Here is an 11,757-nt window from a genome sequence, read left to right as displayed (position 1 = left end):
CCACCCCTCTAGGTGGTCACAAAGCACCGAGCTGATCCCCCTGTGCTATGTGGCTGCTTCCCACTAGCTATCTATTTTACATTTGGTAGTATATATAAGTCCATGCCACTCTCTCACTTCATCCCAGCTTACCCTTCCCACTCCCCGTGTCCTCAAGTTCATTCCCTATGTCTGCGTCTTTATTCCTGTCCTGCCCCTAGGTTCTTCAGAACCTTTTGTGTTTTTTTTTTAGATTCCATATATATGTGTTAACATACAGTATTTGTTTTTCTCTTTGTGATTTACTTCACTCTGTATGACAGACTCTAGGTCCATCCTCCTCACTAGAAATAACTCAGTTTCGTTTCTTTTTATGGCTGAGTAATATTCCATTGTATATATGTGCCACACCTTCTTTATCCATTCATCTGTCAATGGACACTTAGGTTGCTTAAAGTCAACCTCAACTAAAGATTTACAGAACCTTTACCAAACATCACATTAACAAGTTAATATAAACATGTATACTCTAATAAAGATGTTTAAAAAAAATGTTCAAACCCTTAAAAATAAATTATATTCAGTTATTTTTGCTGATATTTGCTGGAACTATTGAAATTTTCTGATGTTGATGACCGTGGAGAGTCAAAGACTAGAAAACGAATTTAAGAAAGGAAAATAATAATACAGCCATTTCAGATGTTTCAAAGCAATGTTCCCGCATATTTCCTATTATCTCTCTTCTCAATACTTGCAAAACTTTTGCCACCCCATTCTTCCATCACTGAAATGTACAAACATATACAGTGTCCACCTTCAATTTTTTCTGAATTCCCAGAAAAGAGTTTAGATGTACAGATTTTTTTAAGTAAAAGTGAAAATCTTGCAGTGTCCCAAACTGATCTATAGGTTCAACATAATCCCTTTCATAATCCTAGCTACCTTGTTTTGCAGAAATTGATAAGTTGATGATCCTAAGACTCAAACGGAAATGCAAAGGACCCAGAACAGCCAAAATAACATTGAAAAAGAAAAAATTAGAGAACTCATGTTTTCCAATTTCAAAACTTACTACAGGGAATTCCCTGGTGGTCCAGTGGTTAGGACTCTGTGCTTCCACTGCAGGGGGCACGGTTCAATCCATGGTTGGGGAACTAAGATCCTGCAAGCCATGCAGCTAGGCCAAAAAAAAAATAAAACTTACTACAAAGATACAGTAATCAAAACAATGTGAGGGCTTCCATGGTGGCTCAGTGGCTGAGAACCCGCCGGCCAATGCAGGGAACATGGGTTCGAGCCCTGGTCCGGGAAGATCCCACATGCCCTGGAGCAACTAAGCCCGTGTGCCACAACTACTGAGCCTGCACTCTAGAACCCACGAGCCACAACTACTGAAGCCCATGTGCCTAGATCCCATGCTCTGCAACAAGAGAAGCCACTGCAATGAGAAGCCCGCACACTGCAAAGAAGAATAGCCCCTGCTCGCCACAACTAGAGAAAAGCCTGTGCACGGCAACGAAGACCCAACACAGCCAAAAATTAATCAATTAATTAACTAATTAATTAAAAAGAAAACCAACAATGTGAGATTGGCATAAAGCTAAACATATAGGGCTACCCTGGTGGCGCAGTGGTTGAGAATCTGCCTGCTAACGCAGGGGACACGGGTTCGAGCCCTGGTCTGGGAGGATCCCACATGCCTCGGAGCAACTAGGCCCGTGAGCCACAACTACTGAGCCTGAGCGTCTGGAGCCTCTGCTCCGCAACAAGAGAGGCCGCGATAGTGAGAGGCCCGCGCACCGCGATGAAGAGTGGCCCCCACTCGCCGCAACTGGAGAAAGCCCTCACACAGAAACGAAGACCCAACATAGCAATCAATCAATCAATCAATCAATCAATCTTTAAAAAAAAAAAAAAAAAAAGCTAAACATATAGATCAATGGGATAAATAGACCCATACATCTACGACCTGGTTTATATACCAGAAATAAATCCATATATCTATAGCCATTTGATTTTCGACAAAAATGCCAAGGCCATTCATTAGGGAAAGAATAGTCCCTTCAACAATGATCCTGGACCACCGGATATCCATGGGCAAAAGAATAAAGTTGGACCCCTACCACACAAAATACACAGAAATCAACTAAAAGCAGATCAATGTCCTAAAGAGCTAAAACCATAAATCTCTTAGAAGAAAATCTTCCAAGAGGGGAACTCTTCATGACCTCAGATTTGACAATGCATTCTCAGATATGACACCAAAAGCATGAGCAACAAAAGAAAAAGTAGATAAATTGGACTTCATCAAAATTAAAAGCATTTGTGCATAAAGGACATTATTAAGAAAGTAAAAGACAACCTGCAGAATGGGAGAAAAAAGTATATATATACATATCAGATAAAGGTTTAGTATGTGGAATAAATGAACTCCTACAACTCAACAGTAAAACAACAAACAACCCAATTATAAATGGGCAAAGGACTTGAATAAACAGATTCTTAAAGAAGCCATATGGCCAAAAGGCACATAAGAAAATGTCAACATCATTAGGCATCAGGGAAATGCAAACTGAAAGCACAAAGAGGTACCACTTCACAGGCACTAGGATCACTATAATCGAAAAGATAGATAATAAAAAGTGTTGGCAAGGATGTGGAGAAATTTGAACTGTCATACATTGCTGGAGGGAATATAACATGGTGTAGCCATTTTGAAAAACAATTTGGCAGTTCCTCAAAAATAAAACACAGGGTTGCCATATGACCCACGATTTCCACTCCTAGGTATAAACTTAAGAGAAATCAAAATATATTTCCACACTAAAACTTGTACACAGATGTTCATAGCAGCATTATTCATAGTAACCAAAAAGTAGAAGCAATCCAGTTGTCCTCAACAGATAAATGAATCAACAAAATGTGCACACTATTCATACAATGGAATATTTTTCAGTCATTAAAAGGAATGTAGTATTGATATATACTACAACATGGATGAAAACATTATGCTAAGTGAAAGAAACCAGACATGAAAGATCATATATTGTTCTTTTTAAAGATATTTTGGCTGTCCTGGGTCCCTTGCATTTCCATGACTCTTAGGATCATCAGCTCGGCCATTTCCACAAATAGAATAGATTTCATGGAAATGAAATCTATTTTGCAAATAGGCAAATCTATAGAGATAGAAAGTAGATTAGTGGTTGTCAGGGGCTCAATGAGTTGTCAGGGGGAAGAGAAAATGACCACTAATGGGTGCAGGATTTCCTTTTGGGGTGATGAAAATGTTCTAAAATTAGCTACTGGTAACGGTTGCAGAACTCCATAAATCTGCTTAAAACAACTGAATTGCAGACTTTAAAAGAGTTAATTTTATGGTATATGGATGTATGGTACATTTCAATAAAGCCGTCATTTAAAAAAATCCAGTCCATCCTAGAAAATTGGGATGGCATAGTTATTATATTCATTTTTCTTTCTAGCCCTCACAATTTATAGCAAGATGCCTTGTACATAGAAGTGCCAAAAATACATACATGTATGAATGCATATTATTTTGCATTGTTCACAAAATGCTCCAAATATTAGTTGGAGTTTCTCAAGTGATTCAAACTCCTTGAGGCAAAGCCCATGTCTTAAATTTCATGAACATTCACCACTATTAGACCTTGCATAATGATTACACTCAGCCTGGAAATAGTTACAGTGGGTAAAAACGCTCAGCATCTTAATCCACCTGTAACTCACGATTGTTCAGGAGGCCATGCTGTCATGGGAGGACTCTGAAGTCAGACTATCTAGGTTTAAATCCAACTTCTATGACTCAATAATGGTATGATCTTGGATGAATAACTTAACCTCTGTGAGCCTTATTTTCCTCATCTGTAAGGACAGGATTAATGATAATATTGATAGTAACCACCTTCCAGGGCTGTGTGAGGCTTAAATGAGGCAAGGGGTGTAAAGCACTAATATGGCCTTATTATTCATTCATAGAGTTGCTCGACATTCACTGAGCACTGATTTTAATGCTCTGCCCTCAGAAGACAGAAGTAGGAGAAGACAAATCAATGCAGTGATGTGCTCTCTCTTGGAAAGACATCCAAAGAACACAAGAGGGATTCCCAAGGGGTGAGAGACTCTGTGTGTATGTGGATGGTCAGAGGCACAGAGTATCAAGAAAAGTTTTACGGAAGAAGTACCACTCGAACAGAGCATTTATTTAACTTTAAAAAAAGTATTCATTCCCCAGGTTGAGAGAAACAGGGAAATAGGACATTCCAAATGGATGGAGTGATAAAAGGAAATCATCATTTATTCAGGGGGCTGTGATTAACTCAACACAAGAACAGATCCAAGGTGAGAGCAGTCACAGAAAAGGCTAGGGAAGCAGGAGCCAGATCGTAGAAGTCATTGTTTTCCCCCTCACTAGGGCAGACTGTATTTCCTGGCAAGCGGGAATCACCCCTCCCCCACTCCAGCAGAGTCATTTTCTTTGGTTGGTTTTCTTTCCTAAGGTCATAGAGCAAAACAGAGGAAAGACTGAACCTTTGAGACAGCTTGAGTATTTCCAGAGTGTTCTGGTAATGTCAATGCTGACAAAGCCAGTCATTCGTTGGCTGATCATCACTGAGCACCCAGAGGCTGCAGGACAATTATCAGGAGTGACAATTTTCCTTGATAAATGCATCTGTACTTTGCACAATTCCCAGTTTCCCTTGCATGCTCCCAGCACGCACTACTCCCACATTGGTCACCAGAGGTTGAAACAAGATGGCAGCTCCCAGAGGAGTGCCTTCAATTACCCACAACAAGCATCTGGGCATAAGCCCCCATCATAGGTGATTATGGCCACAGGTTAATCCAGCAGTTCCTCCTAATTAATAGCTTGGAGTATTGAAGAAGCCAGAAGTGACCACAACTCTCCAAGTTTTTGGAAAAGCCCAGCTGGCTGAGCGTCAGCTTTCCGTTAGACCAAACCTTGGTGTGTTGTTTAACCACATCACCCTTTCCTGGAATCTGGCCCTTTGGCTGACACTCCTCTGTGGAGACAGAGTGTCCCTTTTGTGGTTCAGAAATACCATGTAGGCTTTTCTTCTGCCTCAGCATTCCCATTTCTCATTCTTTCGACTTCTTCCAATCTGTTCTTCGCTTCTCTCAGAAATATGCTCAGTCTTTCCTCACTCATTTTTTCAGTTTATTTTCTTCAGACTTGTTTTATTTTTTTCTTTTCCTTCAAAAGACCTGATGTCCCTTTCTTTTCCTGCTCCTTGATTTCTCCATTTCTCTCTCTTTCCCTCTGCTCTCCTCCCTTCTTCTCTCACTTCCTGTCTTTGTATATTTTTCTAAACTGACCTCAGATGAAAACAATAGATTAATCATACTGTATATTTCATAACACTCTCAGCAGGTTCCATGCATGGCCCTATTTTATTTGGTTCATGTTTTTTCTAATTTCTTGTTTTTAATAATGTAATAAGCACCAATGAATCTAACAACTATTGAAACAAAAAGGGGGATCTCACAATATCCTACAGCAAAACATTTGGTAGCCTTCTATCCTAAGCCCTGGCTCCCCCACCCAGGGTATCCACCATGCCGAATCCTGGCCATCATTCCTTCCTTTATTTTAATACAGTTTCATTGTTTCTACATGTAGTTCTAAAAAATGTCTTACACTAGTTGTTTTTTTTTTTTTTTAAATTTATTTATTTATTTATTTATGGCTGTGTTGGGTCTTTGTTTCTGTGCGAGGGCTTTCTCTAGTTGCGGCAAGTGGGGGCCACTCTTCATCGCGGTGCGCAGGCCTCCCACCATCGCGGCCTCTCTTGTTGCAGAGCACAGGCTCCAGACGCGCAGGCTCAGTAATTGTGGCTCACGGGCCTAGTTGCTCTGCGGCATGTGGGATCTTCCCAGACCAGGGCTCGAACCCGTGTCCCCTGCATTAGCAGGCAGATTCTCAACCACTGCGCCACCAGGGAAGAAGCCCCTTACACTAGTTTTTTAAGTTTATGAAAGGTATGGTGCTGCTATCTACTTCTTTCTTTGTTTTAGCCTTACTTTATGATTTCTTTTTTACTTTTTATTTTGAAATAAGCTCAAAGTTACAAAAAAGTTTCAAGGATAGTACATACACTCCCATAGAGCCTTACTGATATATATTATTTATATTTTATTTATGTATTTGTTTGTTTGTAGAGAGTTATTATTCTCCAACTCATTTGAAAATAAGTTGCATGTATCTTGCTTCTTTAGCCCCTAACACAGGGGTCCCCAACCCCTGGACCATGGACCAATACCAGTCTGTGGCCTGTTAGGAACCGGGTTGCACAGCAGGAGGTGAGTGGCAGGCAAGTGAACGAAGCTTCATCTGTATTTACAGCCGCTCCCCATTACTCGCATTACCGCCTGAGCTCCACCTCCTGTCAGATCAGCAGCGGCATTAGATTCTCATAGGAGTGCGAACCCTACTGTGAACTGTGCATGCAAGGGATCTAGGTTGCGCGCTCCTTATGAGAATCTAATGCCTGATGATCTGAGGTGGAGCTGAGGTAGTGATGCTAGCACTGGGGAGTGGCTGCAAATACAGATTATCATTAGCAGAGAGGTTTGACTGCACAGAGACCATAATAAATCAATTGCTTGCAGACATATTAAAACACTATCAGTGAGTGGCAAGTGAAAAGAAGCTCAGGGCTCCCACTGATTCTGCATTATGGGGAGTTGTATAATTATTTCATTATATATTACAATGTAATAATAATAGAAATAAAGTGCACAATAAATGTAATGTGCTTGAATCATCCTGAAACCATCTTCCCCCACACACCCCTTCCTGATCCATGGAAAAATTGTCCTCCACGAAACCGGTCTCTGGTGCCAAAAAGGTTGGGGATCGCTGCCCTAACACATCAGTGTGTATTTCCTAAGAATAAGGAAAATCTCTTACATAACCACAAATGAGGAAATTTAACATTGATACTGTGCTTATATTTTAGCAACAGTCCATTTTTAACTATCCCAATACAGTAAGTCCCCCACATATGAACCTTCAAGTTGCGAACTTTCAAAGATGTGAATGTGCATTTTCATGTCCAATCATGTAACTTAGTTCACGCGTCTGGCGTTATCTGTAAAAGTTGGGTACCTAGGCTAACTTTATTGGATTTATGAGCAAATTGGACTTGCAAACACACTCTCAGAACAGAACTCGATCATATGTAGGGGACTTACTGTAACAGCATTTACAGCAATTTTTTCAAGTACAAAAATCTGTTTCAGATTTGCACATGGCATTCAGTTGTGTGTCTCTAGTCTTCTTTAATCTCAAACATTTCCTCCACCATTCTTTACTCTTCATGACATTTAATATTTGTCTGGTATCTTGTTAACATCACTCAATTTGGGTTCTCCTGATGTTTCCTTTCTATTGCATTCAGGATACACTTTTTTGGCAGGAATACCACAGAAGTGATGCTATGTGCTATGTTCTCAGTAAATCACATCCAGAGGCCCCTCATTAGTGACTTTAGCTTTGATCCCTTGATTATGGTGCTACCCTGTTTCTCTAGATGATATATTTGCATATATTTTTTGGAAAATTACTATTTCACTTAATATCACACTGTTAAGACTCACCCACATTGATGCATGTCACTTTTCTCTCTCTTTCTCTCCCACACCCACCCACAGACACACACACCAACCTACACACACACACACATACACACACATTTGCTTATCTTCTTTCTTCCTGTCTTCAATTTTCCAGCCACGTTCTTACTCAAAATCAATTTGGAAGTATACAACTCTTAGCTGAAGTATGTACCATCTCTTGTTCAATTACTACAGACTAACTCTCCAAAGATTGGTGTATAACGTGCCAAAGATATGTGCTGTTAGGAAGATAGGTGGCTTAGCAAAGAAGCAGATACCAAAGAGATCATAAAGGGACCCTTCACCTTTTACTCACCCACCCAACTAACCTGTCGACGTTTATTAACTGAGTAACTATTATGTTCCAAGCACCAGGCTTGACTAGAAGGGGGCATATAAAGTACAAAACCACAAAGGGCTTAGAAGCCCAATATACACACACACACCCCACCAGCAGTTCACCGTGGACACCTATCTCACGCTTCAAGGCTCAGCTCAAAAGTCACCTTCTCCATAAAGCTACCCATCCCTGCACCAACCCTAAGTACCTAACTGAGAACCTACTACTTGCCAAGCACAGTATTACATGCTTTCCTCACAGCAGTTCAAGAAGGCTCTGCCTTCTTATTTCAGCTCTCCTAATACAAACTATGTCCTTTCCGTGGTCTATTTAGTGCCACATTTTTCACAACTTTGTGCTTTTTATTGATGATTTCACTGTTTAAAATGACCCCCAAGCGTAGTGCTGAAGTGCTGTCCAGTATTCCTAAGTGCAAGAAGGCTGTGATGTGCCTTACTGAGAAGGTATGTGTATCAGATAAGCTTCCTTCAGGCATGAGTTTTAGTGCTGTTGGCTATGAGTTCAATGTTAATAAGTCAACTATATATTAAATAAAGTCTCCTTAAACAAAAACATACATAAAACAAGTTTATGTATTGACCAATTTACAGAAATGTTGTGACCAGAGACTGTTAGGACCCTAATTCTGTATTTTCCCTAAGAGTAATGCTTTAGTGTCGGTAATTCAGTGTTCCTGGTGACTGTAGAAAATAATAATACTGTGAGTAATAAGAATCAACTGTAGTAGGTGACAAATAAATATATGATGAAAAGATGAAGGAAAGAAGCCATCTGTTGGAAAAATGACATTAAAAGATGAAAAGTTGCTTCATGAACCCACATGAAGCCAAATATACATAAATAGATTTTATATTAATATGATAAAGAAGTGCCAGAAAGTAGATTATCCTATAATAAGGAGAACATGCAAAGGGGAAGGGGTAATACATGTACATTTCCTACTCAATGGGAAGAAAATGTTCTGTGACAATTTCTTTCCAAAAGAATGAATATTTATTATGCAAATTCAAGCCCATCTGGCTGCCGTGAATTTAACACTCCATAATTAATAACTTTCTGTATCTCACTGAGCACATTAAAAATCTGTATGTTTTACATTTGCAAAAATATAATAGCACCACATTTTTAACCACAAGGGTTTTCAAGGGCCCACTGTAACTCTTTTCCAAAATTTTATTAATACTTTTTCCTTACTAAAGAACACAATGTGATTATCTCCATTTTAAAAAAATGCACTAGAATATTTATCTTTGACCTCTTCATAAAGCAAGGAGAAGAGAGCTTTCAATTGACTTTGTAAAGCACATTCTACACTGTTGCATGATGGGAGAGGACCTGACCTGACAGCTCCTCATCCACATGATTGTGGTAAAAGCAGACATAACATTATGGCTCAAACAGAACAAAGATGAGCTTACAAAGTACATGGTTTAAATAATTCCAGAGCTTTGGAACACAGATCTCTTTTTTCAAGACACGAATCTCATGTAACCATAATCATGATTGGCGGTGGGGAAGTTTAAAAACAGTGTCCCCCAAACCCTCCAGACTTAGTTATACCACAGCTAAATCAGGTGATTCCAACACATGATTCACATCCCACAAAAAATGAAATGTTTACAAAAACAAGGCTCCCAAAGGATGAAGTAGCCTTTTCTCAAAATCCATTCAAAATTTTAAGCCAATCTTTCTCTGTTTTGCTTGCCATAACTACCAGGTCTCCTCTTCTAAAATAAAAGGTTCATACAAAGACACACACAATTTTCACATCTAAGTTTTAGCATTCTGACATATTTTAAAAGCAACTTTGCCTTAGCAGATACAGGTCACAAGTCAAGACTATTACTGTAGTGATTTGTATATACATATATATTTTTATTATGGAAATTTTTAACCATACACAAAATGGTAGAAGAAATAGTACAGCAAACTCCCATACACCAATCACAGAGCTTCAGAAATTATTAGAGATATTAGAGATATTTTTAAATGCAAAGAAAAAATTACACAGCATCATAACTTTTCCTGCCTACAGCTACAGAAACAATAATATGACCACCAACACTGAATGTGTTACAGAATATGAGGTGTTTTACCTGCAAACACATTAAATTTTGACCCTGAAATGCCCAGGGGAGTAGCTGCATAGAGCAATTTTCCTAAATCCCTTGTATAATAAAACTGATGCTAAAAATTCACGTTGACTATAACATCTGATTTTTTAAAATATTTTTATTGTTATAAAGTTATGCATTTTTATTTTGTAAAGTTTGCAAACACAGTCACACAAATTTGCATATGGGTGGGTATTTTATGGTATTATGAAATAACTGTTCATTTTTTTTGGTGAGATAACAGTATTATGTTTAAGTAAGAGTATTATTTTTAGGAGATGCATTAATGAAGTAATTGAAGGAGAAATGTTATAATGTCTGCAACTTGCTTTTCAAATGATTCAGCAAAAACTGTATGTGTGTGTGTGTGTGTGTATGTAGATCCAGGGTTGGCAAAATATTTCTGCAAAGGGCCAGACAGTAACAGTTTTAGGCTTTATAGACCAAAAGACAAAATCAAGGATATTTTGTAGATAAGTGTATAACTAGTTATAATGTCGCTGCTTAAAAATGTAAAAACCCGGGGCTTCCCTGGTGGTGCAGTGGTTGAGAGTCTGCCTGCCAATGCAGGGGACACGGGTTCGAGCCCTGGTCTGGGAGGATCCCACATGCCGCGGAGCAACTGGGCCCGTGAGCCACAGTTGCTGAGCCTGCGCGTCTGGAGCCTGTGCTCCGCAACAAGAGAGGCCGCGATGGTGGGAGGCCCGCGCACCGCGATGAAGAGTGGTCCCCACTTGCCGCAACTGGAGAGAGCCCTCGCACAGAAACGAAGACCCAACACAGCCGTAAATAAATAAATAAATAAATAAATAAATAAAGAACGCGAATTTCTAAAAAAAAAAAAAATGTAAAAACCCTTCTTTAATTTATCAGTGTTGTACAAAGACAGGTGATAAGCAAGATTTGGCCTTGGCCTTAGTTTGCCAACTCTAAATGTAGATAGACAGATACATAGATGCATATAGATAGACAGGGTAAATATGAGAAAACTAACAACTGAGTCTAAGTACAGGGCACGTGGATGTTCATTGTATTAGTCTCTCAACTTTTCTGAATGTTTGAAGAACTTCATAATAAAAAGTTGGGGAAAATACAAATACGTAAAAACACAATGAAAGTAAATATCATCCACAATACAAGTACCTAGATAGAGATTAACATCCGGTAAAGTAGATTTTATTTTTAGTTCTTGGAAGGTGTGTTTTTTCCTATAATGAGATCCTACTACGTATAAAGTTTTATAGCCGCCATTTTCATTCACCATTTATTCATAATCATTTTCACATGTCATCGTCATATAATGGACATATATATTCCACTGAACAAATGTTTTAAGATGTCTTAACTACTTCCTAATCATTGAACATTCAATGTGTTTCCAGTTCTTCACCCACAAAAATAAGAATTTTTTAGCTTTTCTTCCATTTTCTATTTTTTACTTTGAAAACTTTTAAAGCTCTGGAAAAGTTACAAGAGCAATACCATGAACACCATACACCTTCCGCCTAGGTTCACCAATTGCTAACAGTTTAACACATTTGTTTTATCTCCCCTCTGTATATTTATTATTTTTATTGTTATTTTGAGAATCTTGAGTATATTACTCTTAAATTTCTTACTAAAATATTGGAAGACCACTGAAAA

The sequence above is a fragment of the Eschrichtius robustus genome, chromosome 10 (assembly GCF_028021215.1).
Source record: "Eschrichtius robustus isolate mEscRob2 chromosome 10, mEscRob2.pri, whole genome shotgun sequence".
Taxonomy (NCBI): Eukaryota; Metazoa; Chordata; class Mammalia; order Artiodactyla; family Eschrichtiidae; genus Eschrichtius; species Eschrichtius robustus.
The sequence above is the reverse complement of the archived record's forward strand: the minus strand, read 5'-3'. Positions refer to the sequence as shown.